General features: G+C 41.1%; 1 long non-coding RNA gene across 1 annotated transcript in view; it reads right to left on the bottom strand.

Moving 5' to 3' along the window:
* The window catches only part of LOC139164638 (uncharacterized), a 203,290-nt gene that overhangs the window by 148,377 nt on the left and 42,838 nt on the right, over nucleotides 1-12,075 (bottom strand). The window lies entirely within an intron of this gene.

Raw genomic sequence — 12,075 nt, 5'->3', positions numbered from 1 at the left:
AGCCACCCGATCCCAAGAGTGCTTGTACTCAGGTGCTCTGAATCTACTTTATGAAAGCCACTGACTTCCATCTGCCACCGGATTCATTACTTTGCTGAGAACTTGTTGAAACCTGCATTCAGTATTGTTGAGAGAATACCACCCGATATCTTGCCGATCCTCCTGTAACGGCCCCTGTTATTTTAAAAGGCACCCTTCCCTGGCTTCATCGCTTTACTTGCACTGAGTCCATCATACCCCGGCATATATCCTTGTTTGATATACCAGGCCAGTGATCAATCCACCATCTGTGTTATTGGTCAGCCACCATGTGTAACCAACGCGGCTGCCGCAGCCGCTATTTAACATCAGTTTGCTGGCCCAGGGAACCTTGCATGATCCACTACTATGCGATCATGACAGCACCTTGCAGACCTACCATGTCCCAAAGGCCATTTTTATGGCTGTTGTGTGAAACAGACTCACCTCGTTGGGTGAGGATCTGGGTCTCATCCAATGCCCGCTGCCCCTGAAACTGGGCAATGTATAGCGGCTTACTAATTTCTCCCCAATCTGAGTCCTTTTCCTTGGACCATCTCTTGATCATTCCCCCTATCCTCAAATAGTTTGACACCAAGGTCTTTTGTTAGGGGAGCTAAGCCCCACCTGTTGCCCCTACATGATGGCATGTAACCATGTGGTCCAACCTGCACTCCTTTGCTTGAGCGATGGCGCCGTTCACCAATTCTGGGTACCCTGCGCCCCAGCCTATGCCATGTGGCTGCCAACCGCCTGCCCATGCACACATACTCCCTGTTAATGGACTGGGCCTCCTGTTGCTGTCTCACTTCCCTCCACCGATGGGCCAGCTGTACACCATAGTCGCAGACCCATGTTCCTGTATTCCTCTCAGGCAATCATAATACTCTTCTTCCAGCATTAAAATGCCAGGGAGATTAGCCAATATGCTCTGTGGCCCTGCCTGCTCGCCCAGGGAGTAGAATAATTGCAAGAAATTTCTGAAGATAAGCAAAGGCCCATGCCAATGCTTTCTTTACCGTTAGCGCATGGATTAGCTTTACCAACATGACTTAATCAATATAACCATAATATCAATGGTACCATGTTGACACCACGACTTCAATATTGTTTATGATAATAACATTTTCTAAATTATTATTCACTAAAACAATTAATATAATGCTTAATAACTCATATTAAGCTAAAATCAACTCAAGTGTGAATTTGATTCAGATGACCTTGATGCTTAGCATTCTTGCAAGCCCCCCATTCCAGTAAGTGACTACACCATTTCCTTTGAACAAACTAAAGGGGCTGAGATAACTGACTAATTTATTTATTTGTTTATTCGCTTTTCATGCCGCCCTTCTCCTTAGACTCATGGCGGCTCGCCACATGTCAGCAATAGCACTTTTCAAACAGAGCCAGGCTATTGCCCCCACGATCCGGTTCCTCATCGTCTTACTCCTGAAGGGGATTAACCAGAAATTAGGAGATTTCCAACTTTCGGCATGGTAATGACATGGGGATCTGCAGGTTGTAGTTATGGTATTAATGGTATCTTTCAGTTTTGTTGGTACAGAAAAGGGCCTGCTACCAACTGCACCCGTACTGTTATAGCCTTCAGTACAATAACTTTACATTTGGCAATGTGGCAAAATTCAGAATAATAGTAGCACCATTCATGGAGACATAATGACTTCCATGCGCAACTGCTCCAGGATCCAGCACATCATGAAAATAATAATAATAATAATAATAATAGTAATAATAATAATAATAATAATAATAATAAAATACCCAGGAGCAAGCACATAAAAAACCTTGTTACCAAGTAATTCCTTAGTGCAGTGCATCCCTAGTTAAGTATGGCCATAAAATTAACAAAGATAATTCCTCAGGAAAAAAAGGGGGGGGGGCATATTTGACCAGGATTGCCATTAAGCCACTTGAAAGTGAAGAGGAAAACATACCAAAGTAAACCTCCGGCCTGATAACATGTATGTATTCTCAACAAAAGCTTTAATAAGCAAATTTTACTATGTAAGGTGTAGAACATAGCTCACTGTGTTCCACCTGCCATAACAGTTTATATTAACACTGTCAACCCTTATTAAAGCGTGAGAGCAATTATTTATTTATTTGTTTTAAATTGAGGGTAAGGGAGCAGCATGAGGCTATATTTACTTACCACCCAATAACCTCATTGCTATTTTCAATGCGGTAAAGAAACATATGCCAGACCTGTCTGCCAAATAGCTTCTTAGGTCCCCATTCCACCGTGCTTCAAAGAAAGGCCAAGATATATTTTTGCACAGTGCTCTCAGTAGGAGATCCTTACATAGGAAGAAACAAATCCTTTTATATTCAGCAGCGCTGTTCCAAATGGAGTGCAGAGGTATATATTTGATAAAAGTGTAATAAAGATTAACAGTCTCCCAAGTAGCAGAAAGCCTTCGTCATTTGTTGTAGTGTTTCTGCTAAACCCGCTTATGAGCAGAAGCCAAGGTTTTAACTGGAAAGTTGCTGTCAGAAGCCAGCTAAGTCCCCTGAAGCTATGATGAACAAAAAGGGGCAAAGGTCTATAGTAAAGCTACCGTCTTTTGATCACTAAAAGCCATTTTTCACTGACAAGGCAGTCTTTCCATAGACCCAGTTGCTCAAAAACCCCCCACCTAACCTGGTTTCATGGCTACTATCTCTGATTGATATTGTCCCTCTTGTGAGAAAAAATAAAAAATGCCATAGGAGGGCACCATTATCCACTGGGTATGAAAGAACTGTTAACAAATGGTAGTGAGACCGGGTTGCTGAAAAGCATTTCCGAATATGAAAGTTTTACTCCCCCTACCATTTCTATGTCCACCACATTATGGCTCAATTATAAATCTTGTTCTAACCAGTGCTCAAAACCTAGTGGCTTGTTTGGCCTAAAGGGGCCTTATTGTCGCTAAAAATTGCCTTAAAGGAATGCTCACAGTGCCCTGTGGAATTGGTGGGGTGCGCAGAGGGGGGGGATTTGCCCCACCACCCCCGCTGTCATGTCACAACCCATGTGTTGTGCCCCCCCAGTAAATTAGTTTAATTGCAAATTAATTCATTTTAAGCGCACTCAATTCAAATATATTAACTTAATAAATTAAATCATTTTGATAATTCATTAAGCACAATCCATTCCCATATACTGACTTAATAACCTATATATACATATCTATATCTATATATATATATATATTGATCACTTTATGTTCAACTAATTCAAATATAATCATTTCAATAACTTAACTCTTTTTAATTCATTCCACTTAGGATCAATTCAAGTATCCTAGCTTAAATTAAATTAGATCGTTTTGATTCATTCATTTTATGCTCAATCAAAATCTACTGACTTAAATCGATTAAATTTTAATAATTCGATTCAAGCTCAATTTCACTATACAGTACTGACTTAATAAATTAAATTGTTTTTACAAATCAGTTTATGCTAAACCACTTCAAGTATACCAGTTTAAATAAATTAAATCGTCTCATACGTTCAGTTTATGCTCAATCACTCAAGTATACTGACTTAAATAAATTAAGTCATTTGATTCATTCCTTCTATGCTCAATCAATTCAAGTTTACCTGCTTAAATAAATTAAATCGTTTTAATTTGTCAATTTTTTTTTTTCAAGCAATTCAAGTATACTTAATTTTACAAGATTGAAACATTTCAATTCCACCATTTTATGCTCAATCAAATCAAGTAAACCAACTTAAATAAATTAAGGCATTTTAGGATGGATATATGTTTATCCCAGGCATCTTTAAATTCAGTTACTATGGATTTACCAACCATGTCTGCTGGAAGTTTGTTCCAAGCATCTACTATTCTTTCAGTAAAATAATATTTTCTCACATTGCTTCCAATCTTTCCTTCAACCAACCTCAGTTCACTTTCCTATTAAAATGCTTCCCTCCTGAATCTTATTTAAGCCTTGAAAAAGTTACATGTATTAAATGCCTCATGTGCCTTCAGATATGGCTCTGAGTGTCACCTATGGCGCACGTGCCAGTTTCCCCATCATGATAACGTTTACCTACTTTAATATATCTGACAACTTATTTACTGAATGTAACCGCTCATTTGCATACTTGGGAAATCATTCTTCTAGGTAAGTTGCAACTTAACATGAGGTGGTAGCTTTGAAAGTTTCCAAAATGCTGCTAATATAATTATAAATTTAACGTCTTACTTCACGGCAGCCTCCCAACGCAGCAGCCCCCCCCCCCAGCGCCGCCCTGCACGCGGAACACAAACCACGTGGGGGAAGGAGGAAAAAAGGCCTCCCCGTTGCCGCTGCTCGCTCCTCAGCGCTCGCCTTAGTTGCCCGGCACCGAAACGCTCTGGCGCGTTGCCAGCTGGGCCGTCAGAGCCCTTGCTAACCTGCCCGGGCGGACCCACAGTCCCTGAAGCCGCGCTCCCAACAGGCAAGCCGGTAAAAGCCCCTGCGTGCCCCGCCGCTACAAACACAAGGTTGGGGAGGGGGTGCTGGGGCCGTCGGCCCACGCTAGCCATCTGACCACCTCCCCCTTTCCCCAAGTAAGCAAACCGGGCGGGAAAAGGAAGAATCTTCGAAGTTCCTGTAGGCGCCGTCCTGCGCGCTGCCGGCAATGAAGAAGGAGCACTGATCCAACGAAGGAGGCGAGCTCCGTTCTGCGGCGAGCTCGGGGGGCAAGAGAAGCCGGGGGGGCAAGCAAACCCTGATAAAGGGCACACGCCCCGCCCCCTCGGCTTTCCCAGAATGCCCGAGCGGCCGCTGATTGCTCTGGGGCGTTCCCGCGCTAACGCGGGGAACGCCCCACAGCTGATGGGGGGAGCCGAGTTGCTTCCCGCCATTGGCAATTTTCGTCCAGGCGTTATTTCGCCTGGCCTCTCATTTGTCAGATCCTTTCACTCTCATAGAGGTTTTCCATATCAGGAAACAACAAATGCTAAAATACAGAATAATAATTGTGTTGTTTTTCAGACCCAGGGACACATGAAAAATGGATAATTGTGCATTTTCTTTATGCCTAAAGAAGAATGTGTGTGGCCATTTGGAAAATACAAGGCGTTTCCTTATGTCCTTAATAATTTAACACTGGAGATGAAAATGTGTCAAGAAAGAGGAGGAGGAGGAGGAGAAGAAAAAAATTACCATGATGAAATAATTATTGGAACTTCCTCACAAAATGCAAAGATATAAAGATAAATCAACTATTCATGGCTAATATTTTCATTGGTAATGTTGCATTTATTTTAAGATGGGTCAAAAACCTAACTGGGAGGTAATTTTCTGTTCTGCTCAATTTTTACTTGCCCAACAATAAGGAATGAAGAGAAAATGAATGGGTATGAATGGAAGTCAATGGAACATTCAATTGCTTCCTTTCCCCCAATAGTCCCCTAGAACTCCTGGAACTACATTTGCTATCTGGAATGCTTTGACTTTTAGCTATAATACTGTATATTTGGAATTGTTGGAAATTTGATAATGAATATAAACTCATGGGAACTAATTCTCCATGTCATAGGCCAGAGCAAAATTCTTTTTAGGATTCTTGGAGCAGAAGAGGAATAGCAGTTAAGTATTCCCTAGAACAGAGATGTCAAATTCAATTTCATTGAGGGCCACATCAGGGTTATGTCTGACCTCAGGGTGTTGGGTGGGCATGGCCACATCAATGTCACTCATGTTGGGAGCGCCTGTGGTAGCCTGAGCACTCTGCCAGTGAAAATGGGTTCCTGAGATCTGTTTCCAGCTGCAACGGCCTCCTGCAACCCTCTGCCATTGAAAATGGAGCTTGGGAGGACTGCAGAGCCACTGCAGGCCAGTCCTTTGCTACTTTCAGGGTAGCCCCATGGGCCAGAAAAGGCCCTTAGGCCTTGAATTTCACACCCCTGCTCTAAAAAAAATATTACATTGGACAGTAGTTTTTTTAAAAAAATGGAAAAAAGGGAAATAAAGGAATTTTCTGACAGTACTACCATCTTCAAATAAAATCTTTTTTAAAAAGAGAAATAAAGATGAATCCGAGTCCGGATGAAAAGAAATAAAACTGATGTGTTATAAAATACAGACAATACTAGGCTTCCCTTCCTCCCCCCACCCCCCCGCCCCATGGCCTGAAAGTGGGAAAAATACTATACATGAAGTATATTTTAAGTATATTTTAATTCAATCAGGTTGGGCTATACAACCCGCTCCAAGGAACACTATGCAAATGTTTGAAGTAGTCCTGAAACCTGCTTCTCAAAGTATTGAAGCACTGTATTCTATGGAAGTCTGGACATCTTTAAGGACTTTAAATGAACTGCCTGTGTTGCCTTTGCATATTCTAGAATGGAATTTGAGAGACCATCAATGCAACTGCACTAAAGAATTGAAAGAGAAGAGTATCTTGAAACTGTATTCAAAATGTTCATGAAGTAACTCTCCGAATGATCCACATAGAACTTGGCATATACTTCATGTATAGTATTTTTCCCATTTTCAGGCCATGGGGTGGCATGATTAGGAAGGGAATCGAAAATAGTAAGTATTGTATCAGTAAGTATTGTATTGCCTCTGTACAAATCGATGGTGAGACCACACTTGGGGTACTGTGTACAGTTCTGGTTACCGCACCTCAAGAAGGATATAATGGAACTGGAAAAGGTGCAAAAAAGAGCAACAAGAATGATAAAGGAAATGGAGCACCTCCCTTATGATACCAGGTTGCAACGCCTTGGTCTCTTCAGCCTTGAAAGACGGCGTTTAAGGGGTGACTTGATCGAAGTGTATAAAATCATGCATGGGATAGAAAAGGTGGATATAGAAAAATTATTTTCTCTATCACACAATACTAGGACAAGGGGGCACTCCCTAAAGCTAAGAAAGTGAGGACAAATCAAAGGAAATATTTCTTCACCCAGAGGGTCGTTTGTTTATGGAATTCACTTCCAGAAGAGGTCGTGACAGCTGTCAGTCTTGATAGCTTCAAGGCAGGATTAGACAGATTCATGGATGCCAAGTGTATTGGTGGTTATTGAAATGGATGTCCATGTGCCGCCTCTATGTTGGTTGAGGCAGGCAGGATTCCTTTGAGTACCATTTGTTGGGGGTCAGGGGAAAGGGAGGGTCTTGCCTTCTCTTTCTGCTCAAGATCCCCAAGGACAATTGGTGGGCCGCTGCGTGACACAGAATGCTGGACTCGATGTGCTTTGGCCTGATTCAGCATGGCTCTTCTTATGTTCTTATGTCAAGTGGTAAAAATTACTATATATCACGTTCAGAAGTGGAAAACAAATTGTGGTTAAAAAAAAGGTTATATACCAAGTGTACTTATATATTGCTGCATAGTGTTTTATAGCATTCTCTGAGGGTTTTACAATGTCATCATATTACCCCCAACAATCTAGGTTTTCATTTTATTGACCTCAGAAAGGTGAATGGCTGAGTCAATCTTGAGCCTGTGTCACAAATGAACTCTAGGCTGTGGGCAGAGTTAGCCTGCAATACTGCATTCTAAACACTATGCCATCAAGGCACTCCTATCATATGTATCCATTGGTTTCTCAAATCATAGATAGCTAAGACTAAACTTGTAATCAGACAATATGAGCCTACATAACTCTTGGCAGTAATGTTCAGCACCTCTCCCTCTGAAAGTCTCACTGTAACATTTTTGTTCATACATAGAGCATGATAGTCTTCAATGGAGAAACATTCATGTGTAGAATTATACATGCAAATGCAATGATTTCTCCTGAATTCTGCACAACAAGATTCACATTCACACGCAAGCTTTCCATTATAGGAAAAAACTTTCCCTGTATAGAAAGACTTTCCTGCATGTAATTGTACTGTATTGTGTTGATGAGTGATGCCTGTTCTAGTCAGAAGGAATTTCTGCATTTTGCACAAATGGGTCTAATCTGACTTCCATACTCTAAACAGAACTGGGAACATTTGGTATGTTATAAATGCTTAACAAGAGTAGTAAAACCAGTTGCATTTGCCATAAATGTTATTCAGTCATTTACATGGCAGGTCATTACATTGACACATTTTTGAAAATAGCAGAAAAAAAGAAGATGAAAAAAAGGAATTATTGCTCTGAAATTTCAACAAGATATTTTGCCCTTGGCTACAATTTTGCTGGCATTTTTTCGTTACAGAGACATAATTGCACATATGTTCCTAATGTCCAAATTGCAGTTTTTACTTTTTTATGGCATTTGAATTACAGTTATTGACACCACATAAAACTTTGGTAGGGAAGCCAAAATACAGTCAATATCAATTAACATATGTAAAAGCATATATGCTAAAATATATATATTAAATTTACTCTAATTGTCATTAATCAGCCATAAACTATGCTTTCTGTAAAGCATTTGACTCCCTTCTCTCTTTTTTGTGGGCCATCCAGAAGATAACACTATTCTCTCTCTTTAAATGTCTTGAAAACAAGTTGAATTCAGCTGTCAGAAAATTAGAAAGGATGCTCTGAAAAAAAAGTGGCCTAGGATAAGTCTGTAGTTTAAAGTTCAATGTAACTGCTTGTTACAGTTTCCCAAATAACAATTTGCTGCATCAGAGAAACAAATAGACTTGTCAAAGAATTTTTAAAAACTCAAAAGCAAGAATCCTGCAATATTAAAAAAATCACCTCTGTTTTAGCAAGTACGCCGTTCTGACTGCTAGTCGGAGCAACTTATTTTTTTGCTTCTTTTTTTGGACAATACAGAAGCTACAGCCGAGTGAAGAATATAGGAATAAGCATCTTTTGACCACAAACAGATGGGCTTGATAAAGAAAATGTCAGCAAAAATACCAAAGCAATGTGTCACAGCAGTTTTCTGACAGATAGAGGGGAAAGGTAGAAAAATGTTCTATCATGTCCAACAAGGTGTTCTTTTTGAGATTTAAAGATCACTGTGCAACTTTAAACGTGTTTGTCACTTTGACTCTGACTGGAACTATCTGGAGCTTCACAAGAACTTTATCAGCTCAGCAGAGGGGTGTAAGGGAAAAAAAGCAGCCCATTCACATTTATCTCAGCCAGGTTCCCTTCAAAGCCAACAAATAAATTACAGTGTACATTTGATACAAATTGATTTCTTAACTCAAATAACAATGTTGTCCTCCCAGCCAGGCCATGTGTCACTCATTCGCAAGCCTGAGTGAAAGGCTCAATCTGTCTGTCTGACAGAAATAGGGCCTGACGCGTTTCACCAAGGAATGCTAATAATCCAGGCCTGGCCTGGCCCTTTGTGGGCAGCCCATGATAAGGAAAATCAGCCCATCCTGTCAAACGGTGTGAAGGCCCGATCAGCGTTTGTTCCTACAACACTAACGCAGGCCTTGGAGCTGCTGTCCTATTTCATGTAGTAAATGAGAGGAAAATAAGAAGCCCCAGCCGCTCTGCTTAAGATGCCAGTGTGACTAGGATGAAGCCGAAGTGAAAAGGAAAACCCCATTGAATATCTTGAGCTGATCTTATCAGCCACAGGAGAAATGAGATATTGGCAGGGGCTGTTGAGTCTCTCACAGCTGAGCAGGTTAATAAGGTTGGGAGGCAGGCCACAGGCTAATTGGATTTGCCTTGGCTTGATAAACAGTGGCAGACCTATTGCCAGCAAAACAGAGACAATGCAGCTCTCCATTCTGTCCTGCTCTTTGTTTCTTTTTAAACCGTGGCAAGGAAAAGGCTGCTTTCTTAAAGCTAACAGCATCTTCCCAAATTCCCAGATGAAGAGGCCAGCCAAAGCAAACTATGAAACAGTAGTTGTGCAGGATTCTGATTTTAATCAAACGGCATTTAACCTGCCTGACCCTCCAAAGTCAATTCACATCAAAACAGTGCTGCAAAAAGAAGCTAACAAGAAACAGAAAAAATAACAGCCAATGGGCAATCAAGGAGACTGGCATTAAAGCAAGACATTGGATTCTTTAAAATCCTTCTAAATTTAATGGGTTATTTGCATGAACTTCACCCAGAGTTGGAACATACGACTGTAGAAATAGACCAATTGTCTGTAAGGATTTGATAATAGTTTCCCACTGATTTCTTTTTATATGCCTCTAATGTAGTAAACATTTTCATATATAACACTTTATTCTATCATTAATGTACTTTTTATAGATTCTTCTTAAACTCTGATCTAAATGACAACTATTTTTCCAAATCTTTCCCCAATTCTCTCCAAATTTACTTAGTTGACAAGAAATAGGATGGGGTTTTTTTGGTAAAATATAGGATGTGTAACTTTAAAATGGAGAAATAAAAGTAGATTTTTGAGAGGTAACATTTCTGCCAATAAAGAGTCCCACTATGCCAATAAAGAGTCCCACTATGCACATAAGATGTCATTTTGTATCACTGAGACTTTTTGTAACTCTGCGAAGAGAAAGAAATACCATCTTTTCTGTAAGAGTCCTTTTTGTTACTTATTAGCCTGGAGTTTATATTTCTGAGCACTAAGAATAATATACATTCAAAGAAATATATCCTTTTACTGTCTGAATCTTTTTTGCCTGATTTTATATGTTATTTGTTTTCTATATCTTAAAAATATTGAATGCTTGAAAGTGAATCTGTTGTCACTAAATGTAAACCAGAAGGCATAGCTTGTGTTGAAATTCAATTTTTACATGTTATTTCTCTTTCTTAAAAATACTGAACACAATGAGTGAACTTCAATGCCTGAAAGTGAATCTCTTGTCAGTAAATGCAAACCAGAAGTCACAATGTGTGCTGAAATCCAGTTTTGGAAAGAAATTTGGTGCTCTGTGTTCCTTTTATGTAAGGATCACTCTAACAAGGAAGGACATCCTGAAATAATAAGAATCATCTCAATTTTTTTCATGAAAATTGCATTGGGTCTATGAATAAAATGACTGCATTTGGATCTATGGAAGGATTTAATGTGTGAGGCAGCATCTTGGGATACTTTATGCAGAAAGAGGATCTTATTGCTTGGAAGCTAATAAAGAGAAGAGGCAGAACAGGAGCATGCAATTTTGCTCATTGACTGTGGGTGAAAATATTTCCCGTTGTGCATTTGCATGGAGCATTAATACCTCTGCTGATTTGGTTGCTTTGCTGAAGACATTTATGGGTTCGTGATCTAAGGCAGTGGTCCCCAACCTTTTTTCCACCAGGGACCAGTTTCAGCAAGACAATTTTTCTATGGCCCGGTGGGGGTGGAAAGGGGGTTTAGCTTATCGTTCCATTGTCTCTCTCCCCCCCCCTTTTTAATTTTGCGGGGGAGTTGAGGTGACAGAGGGAGGAAGGGTAGGAGGGGGCGGTTTCCTGTCTCTTTCCCCTCCTGTTCACTCGGGACCGCCGTTTGCCTTTCAGCAGTTCCAGAGGACACCCCCACCCCCGTTCCAGCTGGGATTGCAGCAAGGAATCCCAGAGCAGGGGTAGGTGCCTCCACGGACACAGTCACCTTCTTTTGCGATCGCTGCCTGCTTGGAGCGCCCACCAGTGCCAGGTCTGGTAATTTTTTTGCAGCAAGGAATCCTTCCAAAAGAAAATTACCAGAGCTGGTGGTGGGGGTTTCATGGTCACACACACACCCCTGGCTTCGCTCCCACCCAGGACCCCGGGAATAGGGTGGGGGAGCCTAGCAAAAAAAGAGCTGCACAATGCCAAAGCCTTTTCGTTTGAGCTGCAGGCAGAGCGAGGGCTTTGCAAGGGCTTCGCAAGGAGGAAATAGACCACTTTTGACAAGAGAAGACAGACAGGAAAGGAAGAAAGCAAGCAAGCAAAGGTTTTCTCAGCCCGAGGCAAATGGCGGTCCCAAGTGAACGTGAGGGGAAAGAGACAGGAAACAGCTTGGCACTCGCCGGCTCCACAGCAGCTGCTGACTCCGCGGACCGGTGCAACATGCCTTGCGGCCCGGTACTGGTCCGCGGACCGGCGGTTGGGGACCCCTGATCTAAGGGATATTGCTGGAATATTGTGAAGTAAGCCAAGGATAGATAGATAGATAGATAGATAGATAGATAGATAGATAGATAGATAGATAGATAGATAGATAGATGTTTGTTTGTTTGTTT

This window comes from Erythrolamprus reginae, chromosome 3 (genome assembly GCF_031021105.1).
Source record: "Erythrolamprus reginae isolate rEryReg1 chromosome 3, rEryReg1.hap1, whole genome shotgun sequence".
Classification (NCBI taxonomy): Eukaryota; Metazoa; Chordata; class Lepidosauria; order Squamata; family Dipsadidae; genus Erythrolamprus; species Erythrolamprus reginae.
This window is presented reverse-complemented; position numbering and strand designations above follow the sequence as displayed.